A 24696-nucleotide genomic window follows, 5' to 3' on the forward strand; every position below is an offset into this window, starting at 1 on the left:
TAGCGGCCATCTACAACACGTCATATCATTTAAACACAGTGTGCAACGCACTTGAAACTCTCCTTTAAACCCGGGATGCAGTTAAAATGAAGAGCGATGAACATCTCTAGAAAGGAAGTGGGAAAGAAAAACATAGGTCCAGGGAAGGTAATTGTGAAGATATCGTGGGCAACAGAAGAAATACTTCAGATGATCGACGAAAGAAAAGGTGTAAAAATGTTCAGGGAAATTCAGGAATACAGAAATACAAGTCACTTAGGAATGAAATAAACAGGAAATGCAGAGAAGGTAAGGAGAAATGGCTGCAGATAAAACGTAAAGAAATGGAAAAATAAATGATTGTCTGGAGGACTGCCTCAACGTATAGAAACATCGAAAGAACCTTCGGTAAAACTAAAAGCATGGGCGGAAACAGACGTCAATGGGAAAGATATAGGAAATTCATATTAGAAGCAGAATTCAAAAGAGATTTGTATGACTTAACATCAATTAAACGAAAGGGACAGATAATATTCCACCGGAATTTCTAAAATCACTGGGGGAAGTAGCAAATAATTTACAATTCAAGTACGTGTATAGAATGTATAACTTTGGCGATATACCAACACACTCTCGGGAAAACATCACCCACACAATTTCGAAGATTTGAAGAGCTGGCTAGTATGAGAATTATCGCACAATCAGCATAATAGCTCATGCATCCATGGTACAGCCAAAAATAATATACAAGAGAATGGAAAAGAAAACTGAAGAGCTATTCGACAACGTTGAGTTTTTATTGGTTTTAGGAAAGGCAAGCTTACCAGAGAGGCAGTTCTGACGTTTCGGATGATAATAGAAGGAAGACAGAAGAAAAACAAGTTCATTGGATTTGTGGACCTGGAACAACTGTTCCACTGTATAAAATAGCGCAGGGGTGTTTGGAATTCTGAGAAAAACAGGGATAAGCTTAGGAAAAACCGGGTAATATACAATACGTATAAGAACCAGGAGTGGACAATAAGACTGGAAAACCTTGAACGAAGTGCTTGAATTAAGTAGGGTGTCAGACACGGATGTAGTCTTTCGGCCCTGCTGTTCCATATCTACATCGAAGAAACAATAACGGAAATAAAAGAAAAATTACGGAAATAAAAGAAAGAGTCAGGAGTGGGATTAAAATTCAAGGTGAAAGAATATCAGAGATAACATGCACTGAAGTTTTTGCTGTCCTCCGTGTAAGTGAAGAAAATTTGCAAGATCTGTTGAACGGACGGAACAATCTAATGAACACAGAATGTAGACTGAGGGTAAATCGAAGAAAGTAATGAAAAGCAGCAGAACGGAGAACAGTGATAAATTTAACGTCAGAACTGGTGATCACGAAGGAGATGCAGTTAGGAATTCTGCTACCTAGACAGCAAAATAACCCATGAAGGACGGAGGAAGGACATAAAAATCAGACTAACTAACCTCATTTCGAACAGGCTTTGGATGACCACTGGTACGGACCGAGCATAGTGACATCCTCTGCCAATAGGAGTCACTGGATGCGGATATGGAGAGGCATTTGGTCAGGAAGCCGCTGTCCCGGCCGTTGTAAGTTTTCATGACCGGAGCCGCTACTTCTCAGCCAGGTAGCTCCCCAATTAGCATCACAGGGGCCGAGTGCACCGAGCTTGCCAAAAACGCTCGGTAGACACAATGGTCACCCATCCAAATGTGTGTCAAACCCGTCAGCGCTTAACTTCGGTGATCTGACCAGTGTCACCACTGCGACAGGCCCTTGGTACATATAGAGCAAACTAGCACTATCAAAAAGGCATTCCTGTCCAAGAGAAGTCTCTTATAGTGGCCATCATGAAAGTAGGCACCTCAAGGTTATCTCACCGTCTTACAGTAAAATTGTGATAATTTCAATTTTATGACTAAAAATTCTTGAAAAATAGTAGACGTCTCTATTTTAGCGTAGAGTATGATGAAATACTTTCTTCTAGAAAGTTCTTACCAGCTGCTACGAAAAAAAGAAGTATTCCAAGAACATTTGAAAATAAAAGTAATTTTTTACTTCATCCTGCCGATAAAACAGAGCCACTGACAATTTAGGACTGAAAGAAATATATGAACATTCTGAAAGTTTACAGATGCACGTGGTACTTAATTTATCGTGGAAATATTACAGTATACCGAGATAAAATGGAATTAAATACAGTCAGAGATGTGAAACTGTTCCGCCCGTGCAATGAAAACTGTCGTCGCTGATGCGTTTGCGCTATGTACGAAGTTCCAGCGAGAAATTTACTAAGAAAACTATAAAATTAATCTTGGTAACATCTGAGATATCATTATTGCATCATGTCACGTAAGAACGTATTTATTTGCGAGAAGCTCTGTGAGTGACAATGCGCCAGTACCTGCAAGCAGCCGCCTGGGTTTTTGATCCGACAGCACGCCTCAGTATGACCGAAAATATTCCCTATTTCCCAAATTTTTTTATTGCAGGGCTTACTGGCCCTTCGTCATTGCAGTCATCACCCACACTACAAAAAATTGACTGACTGTAGGTACTGTCAGTCCACTACTTCCGTTGAAGTCGAGCAAAATATACTTGTGTGTATCGTTTTGTAAAAGACAATTTTTATCGAAATATACTACAAGACTATTGTTCTCGGCAAGCAATAAGTGCACTGTAAACAAAACTTCGTTTTTGCAGCTGCAATGTCTCTGCATTCAATTAAAAATTTTCGTCCACAATTACACTTGCTGAACCAACAACCAAGTGACCGGAGGTGACAGAAAAAAAAGTTTCTGCGCCTGAATATTTTTTTCCGCTGAGATCACCCTGTATTCTTCTAGCCGTCGGATAGTGTCAGCGGTCGTGGTATCTAATTACAGCTCTAAGCACTAACGTTTTGTCAAAATCGTCAGATTCCAAAGATTTCCGTTTCATTTACACCCGTTTCTTGGAGAATCAAAATGCATGTTCACGCCGAGAGTTACTGTTAACGTGGAATACAGTTGATTCAGAAAATGTTGTGATTTTGTGAACTTGTTCAAAATTAACATTATTCCTCATTTCTTCACTTTTAGTCAGATAAGTAAAAGCATTAGTACATTCTATACGACAATTTCAGATTGTTTCCGAATGAGTTTTCATCTCCTATGCAGGCCCTTGGTCGCTACCAAACACACGTCAGTGCAGCGCTCCATGAAAGACTGAAATCACACGATATCGGACGGAAACACTGAACATTCAGCTGGCGTTGACCTACTGCACTGGCCGGTCGCGCGACCGCTACGGTCGCAGGTTCGAATCCTGCCTCGGGCATGGATGTGTATGATGTCCATAGATTAGTTAGGTTTAAGTCTAGGGGACTGAAGACCGCAGATGTTAAGCCCTATAGTGCCTGGAGCCATTTTGAACGTACTGCACTGGCAACAATGTATCAAAAAAGTTATGAGGTGAGTGAACCACAGCGCCTGTGGAATGCGGGCAGTGGGTGTGACCTTGAGGTGTCTAATTTCTTGACTGCCACTGTAGTATCAGACTGAATGCAAAGATACGTTGTTAGGATTGTAACAGAGCGTTTAAACCATACAAAAACATACACACATCAAAAAGGTCTTTCATCACCCCGGTTCCCAGAACTCCTGAAGATAGATGTTGACTATGGATATGGTATCAGAGACACAGTCTCTCTGACTGTTCAGAGACGTCACTAAAATCGCCCAAAGATGTGAACAACCATGCATGAGCAGCACCTTCTAGACGGAGGGGTCCGACAGCCGATCAGTTCCAGTCATCTCACCAGGAAGGAGGTACATGGCTCGTGTTGTCTGTAGTTCAACCATGCCTAGACGGTCAGTACCGGGTTCGATCGCGTCCGCATTGTTTCTCTGTCCCAGGAAGGGCTCTCAACAAGGGAAGTGTCCAGGCGTCTCGGAGCGAACCAGATCGATGTTGTTCAGACATGGAGGAAATATAGAGAGGCAGGAACTGTAGATGAGATGCCTCACTTGGGCCGCCCAAGGGCAACTACTGCAGTGTATGACCGCTACCTACGGATTATGGCTCGGAGGAACCCTGACAGCAACTCCACCACGATAAATAATGCTTTTCGTGCAGCCACAGGACGTCATGTTACGACTCAAACTGTGCGCAATAGGCTGCATGATGCGCAACTTCACTTCCTACGCTCATGGCGAGTTCCATCTTTGCAACCACGATACCATGCAGCGCGGTACAGATGTGCCCAACAACATGCCGAATGGACCGCTCAGGACTGGCATCTCGTTCTCTTTGCCGATGAGTGTCGAATACGTGTTTGGAGGCAACCCCGTCAGGCTGAACGACTTAGACACACTGTCCAGCGAGTGCGATAAGGTGGAAGTTCCCTGCTGTTCTGGGGTGGCGTTATGTGGGGCCGAGGTACGCCGCTGGTGGTCATGGAAGGCGCCGTAACCGCTGTAGGATACGTGAATGCCATCCTCCGACCGATAGTTCACCCATATCAGCAGCATATTAGCGAGGCATTCGTCTTCATGGACGACAATTCGCGCCCCCACCTTGTCAATGACTTCCTTCAGGATAACGACATTGCTCGACTAGAGTGGCCAGCATGTTCTCCAGACATGAACCCTATGGAACATGGGATGGATTGAAAAAGGCTGTTTATGGACGATGTGACCCACCAGCCACTCTGAGGGATCTACGTCGAATCGCCGTTGCGGAATGGGACAATCTGCACCAACAGTGCCTTGATAAACTTGTGGATAGTATGCCATGGCGGATACAGGTATGCATAAATGCAAGAGAACATAATACTGGGTATTAGAAGTACCGGTGTGTACAGCAGTCGACCACCATCACTGAAGGTCTCGCTATATGCTGGTACAACATGCAATGTGTGGTTTTCATGAAGAATAAAAAGAGTGGAAATGATGTTTATGTTGATCTCCATTCCAATTTTCTGTACAGGTTCCGTAACTTTCGGAATCGAGGTGATGCAAAACATATTTTGATGTGTGTAAAGGAGACAAACGGAGAACTAATGGGAATCTTTGAAAGAAGGCCGTCGTTGCCCTAGGGAAATCCTGTTAGTTAAATTCGAAGAACCATGTTTCTGAGGATATTCCACTATAGCACTTCGGGCCTTGAATCCACAGTTCGAAAAAACTCTTAAGTAATGCATTAAGTGGAGGAGCAGGGTACAAAAACACTACCAAGTAGAGACGCCCGGAAGAAAGTAATTACTAATGTGTAAGTAGACGATGACAGGATACCAACACAGACCATACTCATGTCCAAGACTTTTGCAATGGCACTAAAGACCAGCGTATGAAGTCCCTAACACACACATCACCATCATCATCACGAAATTGTCAAAACCATCAGGTTGCGTTACGTCTTAGAGGCTGTTTAGGTCTTACGTTGAGTCGTTTTGTCTCGAACAATTGTGTGATACGCACTGTATATATCACACCCTGTAACTCATATGCATAAGCCCACCAGAAAGTGATACCAAACCACACGGTAAATTGCAGTTAAGAAATAAGTAGTGAAATGGTGAGCTTCTATTGGCAGCCTCCTCGTCCTTTTCTGAGAAACACTAGCGTATCCATTTGCGGAGACGTTTCCTAATAAGAAGAACGTACCTGATTTTGTTTGAGAGAACGTATGAGTTGATTCTCGTCGATTGTCAATTTAACTGAATTGTTTGAGACAATGGCATTTTAATATGATATAATTAGTCATTTAGACAGTAAAAGAGCACTGTACTATTCCAATTTCCTAAGTTCTCACCTCTGTTCTGCCCAGCAGCGATCCTGCAAAAACAGTAAAAGAACAATATACCTGACACAAAAAGATAGGAATTTAGGTATATTTTATACTACATACTGTGGTACTGTTAACAACGAAGAGGACTGGGTCAGAAAGTCATGGGAAGACACTGGTATGGTGTTAGTAGCGAATCAGTCGTATGAGAGCCTTCAAACCTGCAGTTTGCATGGACTCTGCGAGGTGTAGGAATCGTCCTATAGAGATACTGATCAACGCATCTTGCAGTTCTATCCATGTCTGTTCCCGTGCAGTCGGTGCGGGATTCATCGAGCGTAGACGGGTATAGACAGGATCCTATAAATGCTTGATTGTGCGCTCTGGGCGATTAAGCTATGGTCTTGAATTCACGTCAGTACTCAACACCGCCTGTACGTGGCCAAAGTATGAGATGTGGCATTGTCTTGTCCAACGCCTGCACCTGCATGAGGGTACTTTAATGCCGAAAGGGATACACAAGTATGACAACTTCGGTACTCTACAACGTCAGCGCAGGCGCTTCACGGACTGACAGTGTCTCGATAACAACCAGGCAAGAGCAGCCAGTGAAAGGAAACTAACTCGTCGTGAGAGTCAATCTGCGGGAAACAGAGGCTCCGCAAGCACGTAGAGACGAGCACCGCAATAAACTCAGCACGCGGGCACGAGCGGCTAACGACTTACGAGGAAAAAGTGGTAAGTTGGTTGGTTGGTTTAGGGGGTTAAAGGGACCAGACTACTTAGGTCATCGGTCCCTTGTTCCACGACCGTAATAATACACGAAGAAAAGTCCAACAAGCAATAAACACATAACGGAGACGACAAGGGACGACACAGTACAAGAAAGACAGAGACGAAGACCAGAGAAAAGAGATTAAAAGACACACAGAGTGCGACGGTCATTGGCCGACCATGAAAATAAAACTGGAAAGGCCAACAACCAAGGGACACATTAAAACACCACAAACTAAAACCCCAGGCCAAAAGCCACAGTCGACACTAAAAAAAAAAAAAATAAAAAGGGACTCTCATATTGAATGATAAAAACCCCCTGCTCGAATAAAACGGAGAACTAAGTCAGCCATAGTAGAGTCATCGGTTAAAAGAGCAGGGAGTGTATCAGGCAGCGCGAACGTCTGCCTGAGGGCAGTTAAAAGTGGGCAGTCTAGTAAGACGTGGACCACGGTCAGGGCCAATCCGCAGCGACAGAGAGGCGGGTCGTCACAGCACAAGAGATACGCGTGCGTGAGCCGGGTATGTCCTATGCGGAGCCGGCAGAGGACGACAGCGTCCTTGCGAGACCCCCGCATGGAGGAGCGCCACACACTGGTTGTCTCCTTGACTGCCCGAAGTTTGTTGGGAGAGGGCAGGGTGCGCCACTCATCACGCCAAGCAGCAAGGACCTTCTGCCGCAATACGGATCGGACGTCACCCTCTAAAAGACCGATCTCCATGGCCGGGGAACTGACCGCCTGTTTCGCCAGTTCGTCAACCCGCTCGTTACCCGGGATGCCGACGTGACCCGGGGACCAAACAAAGGTGACAGAGCGGCCGCAACGGACGAGAGTATGGAGGGACTCCTGGATGGCCATCACCAGACGGGAACGAGGGAAACACTGGTCAAGAGCTCGTAAACCGCTCAGGGAGTCACTACAGATGACAAAGGACTCACCTGAGCGGGAGCGGAGAAACTCTAGGGCACGATAGATGGCAACCAACTCGGCAGTGTATACACTGGAGCCGGCTGCCAATGACCGTTGCTCACAATAATCCCGTAGAGTGAGAGCGTAACCAGTGTGACCAGAGACCACCGAACCGTCGGTGTAGGCCACCGCCGCGTTCGGAAACTCGGCCAGGATGGAAAGAAAGCGGCGGCGGAGGGCCTCCGGAGGCACTGAGACCTTCGGACCCTGTGCCAAGTCGAGCCGAAAGCACGGTCGGGGCACACTCCACGGGGGCAGACGGAGATTGGCCCGGAAAACAGGCGGCAGAGGAAAAAAGTCAAGGCCACGGAGAAGGTCCCGGAGGCGAACCGCAATGGGACACCCTGACCGGGGCCGCCTGTCTGGAACATGGACGATCGAGCGCGGGAACAGGAGACGGTAGTTTGGATGCCCTGGCATGCTATAAACGTGCGCGGCATAGGCGGCCAGAAGGCGGTCACGCCGGAACCGCAATGGAGGGACACCAGCCTCCACAAGTATGCTGTCGACGGGGCTTGTCCGGAACGCTCCCGTGGCGAGGCGGATCCCGCAGTGGTGTATGGGATCCAGCAATCGCAATGCTGAAGGCGAGGCAGAACCGTACGCCACACACCCATAACCAAGGCGGGACTGGATCAGTGCTTGATATAGGTGGAGGAGGGTGGATCGGTCGGCACCCCACCTGGTGTGGCTTAAGCAACGGAGAGCGTTAAGTGCCGCCAGCATGTTTGCTTCAGCTGCCTAATATGGGGCAGCCAAGTCAACCGGGTATCGAACACCAGTCCCAAGAACCGATGCGTCGCGACCACAGCAAGAGGTTCACCGTCAAGGTAAAGGCGCGGCTCAGGGTGAACCGTGCGACGCCGGCAGAAATGCATAACGCAGGTCTTCGCGGCCGAAAACTGGAAGCCGTGCGCTACAGCCCATGACTGCGCCTTGCGGATGGCACCTTGCAGCTGCCGTTCAGCAGCGGCGATGCCACTGGAGCTGTAATATAGGCAGAAGTCGTCCGCATATAAAGAAGCCGCGACGGACGACCCCACCGCCTCAACGAGCCCATTGATGGCAATTAAAAACAGGGACACACTGAGGACAGACCCCTGTGGGACCCCGTTCTCCTGGACCCGGGAGGAACTATGCGACGCAGCTACTTGCACGCGGAAGGAACGATACGAAAGAAAATTCTGAATAAAAATCGGGAGCGGGCCCCTAAGGCCCCACCCATGAAGTGTGGCCAGGATGTGATGGCGCCAAGTCGTATCGTATGCCTTCCGCATGTCGAAGAAGACGGCAACCAGATGTTGGCGGCGCGCAAAGGCTGTACGGATGGCAGACTCCAGGGAGACCAGATTATCGACGGCAGAGCGGCCTTTACGGAACCCACCCTGAGACGGAGCCAGAAGGCCCCGAGACTCGAGGAGCCAACTCAACCTCCGGCTCACCATACGTTCCAGCAACTTGCAAGGAACGTTGGTGAGGCTTATGGGGCGATAGCTGTCCACCTCCAGCGGGTTCTTGCCAGGTTTCAATACGGGGAGGACTATGCTTTCCCGCCATTGAGACGGGAAAACACCCTCGACCCAGACGCGATTGAAAAGATCTAGGAGGCGTCGCTGGCAAGGCACTGAGAGGTGTTTCAGCATCTGGCTGTGAATGCGGTCTGGTCCAGGAGCCGTATCAGGGCAAGCAGAAAGTGCGCTCTGGAATTCCCATTCGCTGAAAGGAGCATTGTACGACTCCGCGTGGCGCGTGTGAAAGGAAAGCCTCCGACTTTCCAACCGCTCTTTCCGGGAGCGGAAGGCCAACGGGTAGTTCGTTGACGCGGAACAATGAGCAAAATGCTCTGCTAACCGGTCCGCAATCGTGTCGGAGTCGGTGCACACTGCTCCATTCAGCGAAAGCCCAGGGACAGAGACAGGTGGCCGATAGCCTTGGAGTCGCCGAATCTTGGCCCAAACCTGCGATGCAGAGGTACGGACGCCAATGGTGGAAACATAACGTTCCCAGCACTCCTGCTTCCGTTGGCGAATAAGGCGTCGGGCTCGGGCGCGGAACTGTTTAAAAGCAATGAGGGTCTCCAACGACGGGTGCCGCTTATGGCGCTGAAGAGCCCGCCGGCGATCTCGAATCGCCTCTGCGATCTCGGGCGACCACCACGGCACAGTCCTCCGCCGAGGTGACCCGGATGTACAGGGAATCGCAGATGCCGCCGCAGAAACGATGCTGGTGGTGACCGACTGAACCACCGCATCAATCGGATCAGTGGAAGGAGGTGCGATCACTGCGACAGATGTAAATAAGTCCCAATCAGCCTTATTCAGAGCCCATCTGGAGGGGCGTTCAGAAGAGTGACGCTGTGGCAGTGACAGAAAGATGGGGAAATGGTCACTACCACATAAGTCGTCATGGACCCTCCAGTGGATGGATGGTGAAAGTCCGGGGCTGCAAATAGAAAGGTCAATGGCCGAAAACGAGCCATGGACCGCACTAAAGTGGGTCGCCTCTCCCGTGTTTAAAAGGCAGAGGTCAAGCTGTGACAGAAGAGTCTCGACATCTCTGCCCCGGCCAGTAATCGCGGCGCTACCCCACAAGGGGTTATGGGCGTTAAAGTCGCCCAGCAACACAAAGGGAGGCGGCAGTTGTCCTATCAATGCAGCCAACACACGACGAGAGACAGCACCATCCGGCGGAAGGTACAAACTGCAGACAGTAATAGGCTGAGGCGTCCACATCCTTACAGCGACAGCCTCTAAGGGTGTATGAAGAGGCACACACTCGCTGTAGATAGAGTTAAGGACGTAGACGCAGACTCCACCAGACACCCTCTCATAAGCTGCCCGGTTCTTAGAATAACCCCGATACCCTCGTAGGGCAGGGGTCCGCATTGCCGGAAACCACGTTTCCTGGAGGGCAATGCAGAAGAAAGGGTGACTGCTGACGAGTTGGCGGAGCTCAGCAAGGTGGTGGAAAAAACCGCTGCAGTTCCACTGGAGAATCACTTTGTCCATGGGCGAAATAGGCGTGAAGGGACCGAGGAGGCAGATCACGTCACTGGGTCACCTGCTGTCACCGATCGAGGACCAGTACAATCGGCGTCCTTGGCGTCTGAGGGTATGGCGAGATCCAGGTCCTCAGCGGACGCCAGGATCTCCACCTCATCCTCAGACGCAGAGCCTGTATGGAGCGGTGGGGTGGATGCCACCGCGCGTTCCTTGGCCTTAGAGGCCTTCTTCTTCTTCGTCTTCTCTCTCTGCTCCTTGGGCTTTACTGGCTGGGAGGGCTCCACCGAGTCAGTCTCCGGGACGGAGGAGGAGCGGGAAGCCCTGCGACCAGCCGCTGGCCTGCTTTTCAGCCATTGGCTGACGTCACCCTTCCCAGAGGTGGAAACCTGGGAAGGGAGGGACCCGAGGGATCCCTTGCGAGAGAGAGTCGCCGAAGAAGTCGGACGCTTCTCCGGCTTAGAGTTGGGGACTTGTGTCCCCGATGGTTGGGGGGTCGTTGCTCCTGAGGTAGGTGGTGCAGGAGCAACAGATGGGGAAGTGCCCCCCACCATCAAGGGGGCAGGTGTAGTATTCCGGCTCAGAGTGTTCAGTGGAATCGGTGCAGCAGATGACAAAACTACTGTTTTGGCAGCGGTGGCATAGGAGCTGGTCAGAGCCACAGGATGTAGCCTCTCGTATTTCCGCTTAGCCTCAGTATAGGTCATGCGGTCCAGGGCCTTATATTCCATGATCCTTCGTTCTTTCAGTAGAACCTTGCAGTCTGGCGAGCAAGGGGAATGGTGTTCGCCGCAGTTCACACAGATGGGAGGCGGCGCACATGCAGTATTAGGATGTGAAGGGCGTCCACAATCTCTGCATGTCATGCTGGAAGTACACCGAGATGACATGTGGCCGAACTTCCAGCATTTGAAACACCTCATCGGGGGAGGGATATAGGGCTTCACATCACATCGGTAGACCATCACCTTGACCTTTTCGGGTAGGACGTCACCCTCGAAGGCCAAGATGAAGGCACCGGTGGCTACCTGATTATCCCTCGGACCCCGATGGACGCGCCGGACGAAGTGAACACCCCGCCGTTCTAAATTGGCGCGTAGCTCGTCGTCTGACTGCAAGAGTAGGTCCCTATGGAATATAATGCCCTGGACCATGTTGAGACTCTTATGGGGTGTGATCGTGACGGAAACATCCCCCAACTTGTCACAAGCGAGTAACCGCCGTGACTGTGCAGAGGATGCCGTTTTGATCAATACTGCCCCAGAGCGCATTTTGGACAAGCCCTCCACCTCCCCAAACTTGTCCTCCAAGTGCTCGACAAAAAACTGAGGCTTGGTCGCCATAAACGATTCCCCATCGACTCGCGTACAGACTAAATAGCGAGGTGAATAAGGTTCGCTGCCAACCGTAGCCTTTCGTTCCTCCCATGGTGTGGCCAGGGAGGGGAACGATTGTGGATCATATGCCTGAGCGTTGTATTGAGGCCGAGAACGCTTAGAGACTGCTGGCGGCTGGCCGCCAGCAAGAGATGATGTACCACGCTTCATCGCGGGTCATCTGCCCTGATGCCACCTACTCCGACCAAGGGCCCTCCCCACGGGCGCCACCCAGCCTCAGCAACGACCACCTGGCGGGATGGCCATTGCCGGGAGTCCCGATGCCCCAAGGAGACAGGCATCTACTCCTTGGCATACGCGGGGAGTTAACGGCGCAGGCATCAGTAGAGCGATCCCTGTGTTGTCAAGGGGCTACAACCGACAGGGTACATGGCGGCCCCACCACAACGGACTGGCTACCGTGCTGGATTTCAGGTGAAATGGAGCCCATGATCGTCATTGGCGCATAAAGCGACACAGCAGAGCAGACTGCAAAAACCGCACCCAAGAACAAAGCCACGCCCTAGAGATGGTGAGTGGGCGGGACAGCTATGCGACGACGACGAACCAAGCTAGAGATGGTAATGAGCGATGGACACATTGCACCTTGTAAGGCGCCCTTCCCCAATCAGCTCGCTCTTCGGAAGAATTTAGAAGATGGAGGTCAAACCCGGTAGGGGACCATCACATAAGGCCGAAACGTTTGAGACTCCTTTTAGTCGCCTCTTACGACAGGCAGGAATACCGTGGGCCTATTCTTACCCCCGAACCCACAGGGGGGAAAGTGGTAAGTGCCATAACCCGATTTTACAGAAACTTCGCTCAATGGAAGAGGAGGCAAAGTAAGTGGACACGTGTCTCGGCTTTTAAGTAGATACTCGACCATTCAGAAAACGACGCTCACAGTTGTCGACGTAATTTAGATGCTTTTTAGGACGTGCTATTCTCAGTCAAAATGATGCAACAGTTGTTAGAGTTGCGGCCTTTCAAATATTGCACCCCGTGTTCAATATACGATTATTGTTTTCATATATTTTATTTATTTTTTTCAGTTTATCTATCCATGTCCGTGGAAGGTTACTGCACGAATGTTTCTTCGCAGTATGTGTGTATGGTAATTGCAGCGGTTAAAATCTTTTTGAATTATCATATTCTTATATTTCATTCTTACTTCAATTGTTATACTAATTCTGATATTTCATTCTTATGTTTACTATTCTGGAAGGTTTGATGCATTCCTTTGGGTAACACAGATCGTAGAGACATTCGAATCACAGAAATTGCGAACACCACGTGCATCATGCGAAGGCCCACCTATTTCAAATGTCATAATAATAAGCAAAACGAAGAACAGAAATTAAACTATAAAGCAGACGAACCTTCGGGTTCCGCCAAAATTGTACCCGCAATAGAAGTGCATTGCGCTTCCTGATCATTCCGAAACGAGCAGTCGGGAGACAAACAAAAATCGTTCAAATGGCTCTGAACACTATGGGACTTAACAGCTGAGGTCATCAGTCCTCTAGACTTAGAACTACTTAAACCTAACTAACCTAAGGACATCACACACATCCATGCCCGAGGCAGGATTCGAACCTGCAACCATAGGGGTCGCGTGGTTCCAGACTGAAGCGCCTAGAACCACCCGGCCACACCGGCCGGCAGTAGGGAGACACAGACGGGCTATCTGCAGCGAACGGTTTATCTAATTTCTATAAAGAAATGTTAAATGTAGAACTTTCATAAGAATAAGTAAAGGAGTGATCAGTTACACGTATTTAGAGAGAGAACTTCAACACTTAAAAATGATGTGTGAATTGTTAAATAGACGGTGAATAATGATTGTAATTACCAGTTTCTCGTGTTCTACTGGAATAAATACGAGTGGCATCCGAAAATAGTGAAAGAACATGTCATTTAGGTAGTATCAGTTTCTCGCTACCAGTTCATTGCAGCCTCAAGACGGTATATCTACGATCCACGTGCTGCTTTCTGAGCAGTGGACATCTATAGAAGACTGCAGGTTGATGCGCTTTATTAGAAACTCCATACGTTTCACTGAGAGTAGTGAAAGCTCTTAGACACGTCGCACGCACTGCATTTCGGTACAGAGATGGTAGATATTGGTAAAATTCTTTTACGCCGATATTACGTACACATATGTTAAAGAGCCCGACACAGGATGTTAGGAAATTGCGGTTACAGACTTCTAGGATTTGTATAAGGGAAGCGAGTACTCCACAATCTGAATAGAACCCGTTTCAGTTCAAGTGTGAAGCGCGTCCACGTCTGCTGAGGGGAAGAGAAAAGTCTCAGAGTTGCTCGTACTGGTATGTAATAGGGTAGACAGGATTATGTGTACTACGTCAGACGGTTACCTAAATGTCCACCTCACTTCTCAAGTACGTTTCGGAAACATCTCAACAGACGTTACAGTGAAAGATGGATAGGCCGAGGTGGTCCAACAGCGTGATCGCCGCGATCACAGTATTTAATTCCTGTGGATTGATTATTGAGCCGTCCGCTGTGGCCCAGCGGTTCTAGGCGCTTCAGTCCGGTACCCCGCTGCTGCTACGGTCGCATGTTCTAATCTTGCCTCGGGCATGGATGTGTGTGATCTCCTTAGGTTAGTTAGGTTTAAGTAGTTCTAAGTCTAGGGGACTGATGACCTCAGAAGTTAAATCCCATAGTGCTTACAGCCATTTGAACCATTTGAACTGATTCTTGCGGGGTCGAATGCAAAGTGTAATTAACGAGACTCCTGTAGAGACAGAGGAAGATCTGCTGGCACGAGTTGTAGCCGCTGCACTACGAACTGAAGAGACATCAGGTGGCGTGGACAGTATTTACCAGAACGTGTTTCGTAGGTACAACGTCTGTAACAACTTCAATGGTCGCCACATTGAACGACTGTTGTAATGCATCACTACTGTTCTGTGCGTAAAGTGCGTTGGGTTCTTTTTCGCTTTGGGAAAATGTAATGACGTAATATTTAAGTGATAATACAAATAAATGTGCTTAAGTGATAAATGGATGTTTCGTTTTGTTTACTTTCGAATTGTTACTTAATAATTGTACTGCGTCATTCCTAATTCAGTTTCTCAAGTAAAAGTGGCTGAGTTAAACATCTGAATTGAAACTGTCGTAGAACGGAAACGGTACTTTTCCAGACATGGTGTAAGCGTATTGTCATATCGCTGGCTTAGTTGTGGAGTATCTTTGAGGGCAGCCGCGTCTGTAGTGAGTAGCTCTGCATGTAAGAAGCATTGCTAGTATGCAGGTTGAAGTGTTGCTACAAGTGCTACTTCAGTAAAGTGATTAAATATGAAAACAATTCAGAGGAAAGTGCGTCAATATGTAATTAAAAATGAGTAGTGCCGCCGATAACGTATTTCTGTATCCTCTCGTTGCGTGTCGCAAAGTATCAATCATCCGCGCCGTGTTCGGTCTCCCAGAATGAACTGATGTGAATCAGTAGAAATTAGTTACCATAAAAGAGTGCAGTCAAGTGCCAGTGTTTGTAGCGAGCGTGAGGACGTGCGTTCGGTCATCGCGTTTCCGCATTATCAATAGTCAGCCGCGCCGCGACGGTTACGCGCATCTCGAACAAGTGAGAACCGAGAACTGGAAAAATTAGTTTTACGGTCAGTGCTAAGTCATTACTACTGACAAGGAGGACTATTACCAGATATCTGTATGTGTGACGAGCGTAAGAACTTTCGTTCGATCGTTCGGCTTCCGCATTATCAACAATCACCCGCGTCGTGTCGGTTACGCGTACGCTCGTCTAAATGATATTTTGTGGACTGTTAATCATCCATTAATTGGTATAACACTTCTGAATTAGAATGTAAACAGTGCAACCTACGATTTTGTTTTAATCGTCTCAGAATATAGTTGTTCATGCGAGACATCGAACAGTGTTGTGTTTTAACGTTGAGTGGCTCCCCTTATTCGCTTGCATATATCGATAGATAATTTCAGGCAAGCCAACAGCAGTGTGGAGCAGAACAGCACGACCGCCGCGGGATTACCAGGTACGTGGTGTGGACAAGAAAAGCAACAGTCCGAAACGACAAACAGTTTAAGGGTCCCCCACCCCCGATCGTACTAAATAAAAATGGTTCAAATGGCTCTGAGCACTATGGGACTTAACATCGGAGGTCATCAGTCCCCTATAATTTAAAACTACTAAAACCTAACTAACCTAAGGACATCACACACATCCGTGCCCGAGGCAGGATTCGAACCGGCGATCGTACCGGTCGCGCGGTTCCAAACAGTAGCGCCTAGAACCGCACGGCCACTCCGACCGGCTGGTAAAATGCAAAGGCGTAACATTTAAGTGTTAATACAAACAAATGTGCTTAAGTGATAAATGTATGTTTGGTTTTGTTTACTTTCGAATTGTTACCTAATAATTCTACTGCGTCAAGCCTAATTCGGTTTCTCAAGTAGAAGTGGATGAGTTAAACATCTGAATTGAAACTGTCGTAGAACGGAAACGGTACTTTTCCAGACACGGATTTCCATTCGGCTACTGTGTACTCACTACCCTTTACAAGTCCTAGAAATTATTAATGGGGATTTCTAAACATCTTTTATTTGTCGTTGTACTATGAAAGTCACAACAAATTCCGAATATCTCAGTGAGATCACGTTAATATTACTCTTTCTAGGGTCAAGAAACACATGCCCTGTTTTCAATGCATTGACAGTGAAATCATACCAGTACTGTGCTCAGATTGCATTAAAAAAAGTGAGTAGGAGGCTTTGAAATTCCTGTGCAGTCATTGACATTAAGATTGTTCATAACGTCTCAAGTGTATCGCGAGATGCTTCACTCAACAGGGCTCCTACCTGGCTCCTTTATTTCTCACAACTGGTCTGCTTATACGTCGCTAGCCGCCCTCGTCGTTTAATCCCTCCGGCCACTACCAGCACAGAGAGCGTTAAAGCACGAACTCTGATAAAAGCCTCTTTTCAGACACCGGACACGGCCGGCACACGCACAGACGCACGGGAGGAGAGAGGGAGGGAGAGAGGTGGCGGCAGTTCGCACTCGCACACAGACAATGGTGGCGGAGGCGGCGCCACAATGGGGGCGTGATTCGGCGGTGGTGGCGCGGCTGATGCAGTTGGCGCTCCCGCGGGAAATTCACCGGTTCGTTACCGCGGACAGGCCCCGCCGCCACCCCCAGCCACGGCTGGCGAGCGCCGCAGACTTCATAAATGAGCGCCTCCCAGTCCGCGAGCTACCTGCCGCGCGAATGCAGCAGAAAGAGCAGGTGCGAATGTCGAATTACTGTGCCATATGCGTCGCAGTTTCCCTCCAGCACCCTGTAGTCCGACAGTTCTTACGCAGACGTAATTTGTAACTGGGTCACCTGTTATATGCTTACGAATCACCTGGACACACACACACACACACACACACACACACACACACACACACACACACACACACACACATAATGAATATTCCGAATGTCACTAAGACTTTAGAAGTAGCGCAGAACCCTCCAAACAGACACACAGCGAAACAGACGAATATTATACAGGGTGTTACAAAAAGGTAGGCCAAACTTTCAGGAAACATTCCTCACACACAAAGATAGAAAATATGTTATGTGGACATGTGTCCGGAAACGCTTAATTTCCATGTTAGAGCTCATTTTATTACTTTTCTTCAAATCACATTAATCACTGAATGGAAACACACAGCAACAGAACGTACCAGCGTTGGTTGGTTAGTTGTTTTGGGGGAAGAGACCAAACAGCGAGGTCATCGGTCTCATCGGATTAGGGAAGGATGGGGACGGAAGTCGGCCGTGCCCTTTCAAAGGAACCATCCCAGCATTTGCCTGGAGCGATTTAGGGAAATCACGGAAAAACTAAATCAGGATGGTCGGACGCGGGATTGAACCGTCGTCCTCCCGAATACGAGTCCAGTGTTGTACCAGCATGACTTCAAACACTTTGTTACAGGAAATGTTCAAAATGTCCTCCGTTAGCGAGGATACATGCATCCACCCTCCGTCGCATGGAATCCCTGGTGAGATGATGCAGACCTGGAGAACGGCGTATTGTATCAAAGTCGTCCACAATACGAGCACGAAGAGTCTCTACATTTGGTACCGGGCTTGCGTAGACAAGAGCTTTCATATGCCCCCATAAATGAAAGTCAAGAGTGTTGAGGCCAGGAGAGCGTGGAGGCCATGGAATTGGTCCGCCTCTACCAATCCATCGGTCACCGAATCTGTTGTTGAGAAGCGTACGAACACTTCGACTGAAATGTGCAGGAGGTTCATCGTGCATGAACCACATGTTGGGTCGTACTTGTAAAGACACGTGTTCTAGCAGCACAGGTAGAGTATCCCGAATGAAATCATGATAACGTGCTCCATTGAGCGTAGGTGGAAGAACATGTGGCCCAATCAGGACATCACCAACAAGGCCTGCCCAAACGTTCACAGAAAATCTGTGTTGATGACGTGAAGTCAACATTACCTTCCTTCAATTGGGCCAACTGGCGGTGAATCGAGGAAGTACAGTACATACTGATGAAACTAAAATGAGCTCTGATGTGGAAATTAAGCGTTTCCGGACAAATGTCCACATAATATCTTTTCTTTATTTGTGTGTGAAGAATGTTTCCTGAAAGTTTGACCCTACCTTTTTGTAACACCCTGTATAGCCGTAATAACATACAAGATGATAACTGAAAGTTTATATTTTCTGATAAAACATATAAAAATTCGTATGTAACCATCAAAAATTTTACTAACAAAGATGCATTAGCCATTACCGCACACTGGTGCTGCGGGTAACACAGCTACAAGGAGTACTGTAGTACATCTCCCTCTCCAATACACATTTCAACACAAGACTCAGCCCATTACTGTACCCGGATCTCCAGGATTGGAATGGCACCTTCCCAATGAGGACAGGGTTTACCTAGCCTGTACCTTGGGCGTGCGTGATATATTAATCATATGTCGTTGATGTTTCTGAGATAAATTCAGTCTCGCCTTTATCCATGATAATCATGTAGGCCGAAGCACAGAATTAAAATGTATACCAGTGCTGAAGCTATTCCAGTATTGGAGAGCTTCGGCAATAATGATGTGAGTTTAGAAGGGGAGTGGCAATGAGCTGAGGAGTGAGTTGGAATTTTTATTAGGGAGTGAAATATATTAGAGTATTCCGCGCAGCGGTGATAGCTGCAGTCCCAGTGTGGTGTAACGGCTCGTGCATCTGCCCGGTAAGCGGGAGACTTGGGTATGAACCCTGGCGCTGCTACAAATTTTAATTCATTCCTTTAACCTACATCATTAGCTCGGATGAAGAAAATAAGTGTCTTAAGACCTCAAAAAAATCAGCAAACAAGTCAACTGATTAAAAATGCGTAAGTAATGTTCCGCGGAACGTAACTTTACGTGTGAAATTATTGAAAAACAGGAGCGTAAAAACTGTTTTATTGTTTGTAAAACAACGTGTGGTAGTTAGGAAGCTTCCAGCAGAAAATAACTCGCTAGCGCCATGTAAGGTATGTGTGAAATGTATAAATATTTGTTCTTCACACTAGTGATCTAGACCTAATATTCGCCATAGCCTCGCGGTTCTAGGCGCGCAGTCCGGAACCGTGAGACTGCTACGGTCGCAGGTTCGAATCCTGCCTCGGGCATGGCTGTGTGTGATGTCCTTAGGTTAGTTAGGTTTAAGTAGTTCTAAGTTCTAGGGGACTGATGACCACAGCAGTTGAGTCCCATAGTGCTCAGAGCCATTTGAACCATCTTTTTTTCGCCATAGCATAAACATACAATAATTTGTGGCTCGGTCTTATAGCATGTTTCAATAACTCTGCCGAGTGTTTCAGACTGTTTGCACCAAACGTCTTTGTGCGATATACCGCTTCATGGGGAACAACTTTTCTTGGAGATCACCGATGCGTTCTGGAGCGCTAGGTGCCCTTTTGCATTTGTTATGCTCCTCAGAGACAGCGGGATGTAAGCATCTGCAGTATGCGTACGCCTTGAGTGTCGCCTATTATCCAGTCACCTGGTGCATATGAAAAGGGGTAGGTCCAGCAAGATTAAACGTTCCTGTTTCGCTTCCAAAATACATGATGGTTATTATTAAACTTTCGCTGCTTCAGCCAGTCGAGACGGAAAACTATGAGCACCTTTCAGAAAGTGAGCTCAGATCGGTTGCGAAACAGAAACCACACTGAAAATCCGATGAGGCTTTGTGTGGATGCGTTGGACAGTGCCTCTATCATTCCCGTCGATCGCATTACCACTCTTTCAAGTTCGGAGCGCACAGTGAGCACGTAAACTTACCAACAACAAGTATGGGTGCCTGTGACAGATTTCGCCTGGTTTCATGCAGCCCACACAATGTAATTGTCGTGCATTTCTTTCTTCATGACAATTCTCAGTCGCACATTGTAGGGGCAATGAGAACGCTGTGGCGACGTTTTCGATGGGAAATTTGATCACCAACCACACTGCCCGCACTTGGCTCTCTCTGATGGACCGCTGGCTATGAAGACAACATTTTGGCACAGACAACAATATGCTGATCAATGTAGAGCAGTGTTTTTCAACCTGTGGGTCGCGACCCCTGGAGGCGGGGGGGGAGGGGGGGGGGGAGGTAACAAAGCCTTCCTCAGGGGGTCGTGGTCGCAGCAGGGAAAGCAATTGTAGCATGGCTGGTAACGTATGTTTCATGAAGATAATCTGATATGGTATAAATCTCACACGGAAGTGACAAGGTTTTGTGAAAGTACCTCGTAAATTCGCTCACGTTCAGATCTGGTACTTATTTATAATTCTGAATACCAATTTAATTTAAACCTGTTGAAGAGTTCAAATACGCAAATACTTGCTGCAGTGAGAAGCAACACGATGTCTATTGATCTCTTCCCATTTCTGCTAAATGGAACTAGGGAGGCGAGAGTCACTAAGTCTTGTACGAATAGTATTTACCTCCGAGAGGTGTGCAGGGAGAGGGAAAGGACCACATCAACTTCCGGGCTGGAACGGCGGTGCAGTCGCAGCGTCTTATGTATTACTGCTAAGATAAAAATATCACACGGAACGAGAACAATATATGAAACCGCATTCAAATGATTCTCACGTTTAAATTTGATACAAAACTGCTGCAACAACAAGCACGCAGCCCACGTGCAAGATTTGGCACCACGGTTATTCGAACGCATTTCAGTAACAAGCTTCGAACGAAGCAATAGATCGCTAGGATTGGCAGCAGCGAGAAAAGACACGAAGTACAGAAATTTCTGCCGAGCACATCGAGGAGGCCTGAGCTCAAATCAGACAGACTGACGCCTAGGATACGTACAATGGTGAAATCCTGGACAGTGTACAGCATGAAGACAAGCTGAAGGAATTATTAAATGACTCCGTCTATAAGGAACTAACGGCGGACCCCACAGTCAAGATGATATGAAAAACACAGACCTCAATCAAGCACTCAATAACTGACGCAGACACACATAGGAGACTCATTGCCAGAGTACCAGCTGCTCCTAGACTTCATGGAGTGCCAAAACTGCATAACGAAAATTATCAATTAAGGCCAATAGTGAACGGGATTAACTCACATACACACTATTTGGCAAAGTATCTAGTCTGCTGAATTAAGACCTCTGGTCGACAAAACAGCTTCTTATGTGAGAAATTTGACGCACTTTACAGAACTCATAAAGGGAGAAAAAGTTTTACCCGCACACATCACAGTCAGCTTTGACGTAAAGTCACTATCTGCAAACATGTCAGTACATGAAACTGTTCGCATCCTACAAAAGCATGTCCCGCTAGACATATGTGACTTCGTTGAATTGGAGATGTCTTCTACGTACCTCAAATGACAAGGAAAATAATAGGAGTAAATAGGCGGCGTAAAATTGGGGTCTCCCATTTTCCCGTTAGTAGCTGACATATTCATGGAGGTCTTTGAAGCAATGGAACTTTGTTCCACCCCTTTCCGCCCACCATTCTGGCTGAGATACTCAGCTGACACATTCGTCGTATGGCCCAGCGGTGAAACGAGGCTACAGAAGTTCCACGAATATTTTAACAAAATGCGCGGAAGATTCTTGTTCAATGATTACAACCATAAATCGATTCACAGTCATGACAACGAACAAAAGAATGCAACATAGACAATAGCTGACAAACTGCAGCCAGCAGCGTGCTTAAGCCATGCTAAGGATATACTGACCAGATTGGTAAACATCTTCGCCTGGATGGTGCCCAGATTGTCTTCTGGAGCAGCCACAAGATACAGGATGTGTAGGCTCCACCGAGCACAAGATAACAAACCGCAGGTGTGTATAAGAAGGAATGTTCAAATGGTTCAGATGGCTCTAAGTACTACGGGACTCAACGTCCGAGGTCATCAGTCCCCTAGACTTAGAACTACTTAAACCTAACTAACCTAAGGACATCACACACAGCCATGCCCGAGGCAGGATTCGAACGTACGACCGTAGCAGCAGCGCGGTACCGGACTGAAGCGCCTAGAACTGCTCGGCCACAGCAGCCAGCTCAAGGTGGAATTTCACTGTGGAGAAGTATACAGGGTGATTTTTTTCTACCGTGTGCAAACTCTAGCGATTGATAGGTGAGAGCATACGGGAGAAAAAAGATCGATGAACTTACGTCCAGAAATGCATGGTTTCCATGCTAGTGACCATTTATTCAATCATACATTGTAACACAGACTGCGGTCTAATATGCACTGTACCGTGCAGCCACGGTTACAGTACGTATGGTTTCCTCAGAGAGGGTGCTACTGTTCCTCATACGTCGTCCCCCAGCGCCCTCTCCTGCCATAGTAATTGGAAATGTCGTGTCCGATTCACTTGCTGACTCACCTTCAGTGGGTGTGATACAGCGTTGTACCCAATGGTTCCGTATTCAGATCGAGAGCTTACCGACACGGTGTCTGCTTACGGAAAGGCAAAGGGCAATGGGCGGCGGGCTGCAAGGTTCTAACAGCAGACCTGTCCCCGCCGAGAACAACCACAGCTTTCAATGTTAGCTATTGTGTTTCGCCGTTTGCTTGAGACAGTGTCGCTTCAGGAAACAGGAAAACATGAAGGACGTACCCGAAATGTTCGGACACCAGACTTGCAGGAAAATGTGCTTAACACTGCAGAAGGCGACTGCCGTTTCAGTAGCAGGCACTTGGCCTGCCAGTACAGGGTATGCCAGACGACCGTTTGGAACATCCCCGTGACAACTGTAGCTACGCTTATCACTTGCAGCGTGAGCAGCGACAGACATTCCAGATCCGAAGCACTTTTGTCACTCTTTTCCCCACCAGGCAACCACGATTCTGGGATCTGTGGCATCCATCCTATTCACAAATGGGGACGCTTTTACGTGGACTGGCGCTAACAGGCCGCAGCTATCGGCCTTTCTTGCGGGTGACCTTCAAAATGGTTCAAGTGGCTATGAGCACTATGGGACAACATCTGAGGTCATCAGTCCCCTAGAACTTAGAACTACTTAAACCTAACGAACCTAAGGACATCACATACATCCATGCCCGAGGCAGGACTCGAACCTGCGACCGTAGCGGTCGCGTGGTTCCAGACTGAAGCGCCTAGAACCGCTCGGCCTCCCCGTCCAGCGCGGGTGACCTTGCCTCCCCTGCTGAAAGAAGAGCAATTGATGATTCGAAGAGTTAAGTAGATGTTACATGATAGTACTCCAAACCACTTCGCCATTAACGTCCGGACGCATCTCAGTTTTGTCTTCCCTGCTAGATGGATCGGAGTACTGGGTCTAGTTGCATGGCCTGCACGTTAATCGTATCTGACTCCTTGTGATTTCTGGTTATGGAGCCATCTCCGAAATGTCGTGTATTCAAATTCTAGAAGTGGAGACACAGGAGCAGCGTATTCATGATGCCTTTGATACTCACCTGTTGCAGACTGGCGGATGAGAACGTGTGAGATAGAACATGCTATGGAAGTTTCAACACATACTGTAACTGTGGCTGTATGGCACAGCGCGTAAGACCACAATCACTCTAACAATGTATGATTGAATAAATGGTCTCTAGCATGTATACTTACGGTCAGTAGTCCAGTATCCTCTGATCGATCAATCCTTAGAGTTTGTACACGGTGGAAAAAATCACTCTGTATGGCGGTGAGACTGGAAGGCCACTGACAACGTGCATATGGGAACGCGAGCGCTACATTAGTCTCGGGCAACACAGCAAATCTACAGTGGCCAAACACCAGCAAGACTGTGGCAAGGAAATAGAAACGATACCTAGGTGCCTGTCAAGCAGCTGGGTTGGTAACAGAGAAACTACAGAAGTACTTAAACATGGTAATATCACGAACAGACAGGATGGATACAGGCTTGCACCAACCTGGCTGCCCGCCCTCAGTCCAAAAGGCCGCATCAACAGCACGTCTCGTGAGCGCTACCGGCTACTAACTGCCGTCGTCCGGTCTGCGTCCAGCAAGACCAAAACAGGAGCCCACGTCTCATTCGCCGATGAGGATTAACTGTGGTAGTCAGTGCAAGAAAACAGATAACTACTGAAATCGTCGGTCTCCACTACAGTAACCTATTACAATAAAGTTCCTATTCCTTCTTCCTTAACAGACCAGATCTACAACCATCTTTTAAAACTGTGGCATAATGTGGAGCTCAGTGAGCACTAATGACTTGCACAGCTAGAACACACACGTAGACTCAGAAGAGGGCCACTGTAACCATGGGTGAAACGTTGGTTTTTTTCCGTTGTGCAGTCGTACCATACTCAGAAAACAT

Source organism: Schistocerca gregaria, chromosome 1 (assembly GCF_023897955.1).
Source record: "Schistocerca gregaria isolate iqSchGreg1 chromosome 1, iqSchGreg1.2, whole genome shotgun sequence".
In the NCBI taxonomy this organism is placed as follows: Eukaryota; Metazoa; Arthropoda; class Insecta; order Orthoptera; family Acrididae; genus Schistocerca; species Schistocerca gregaria.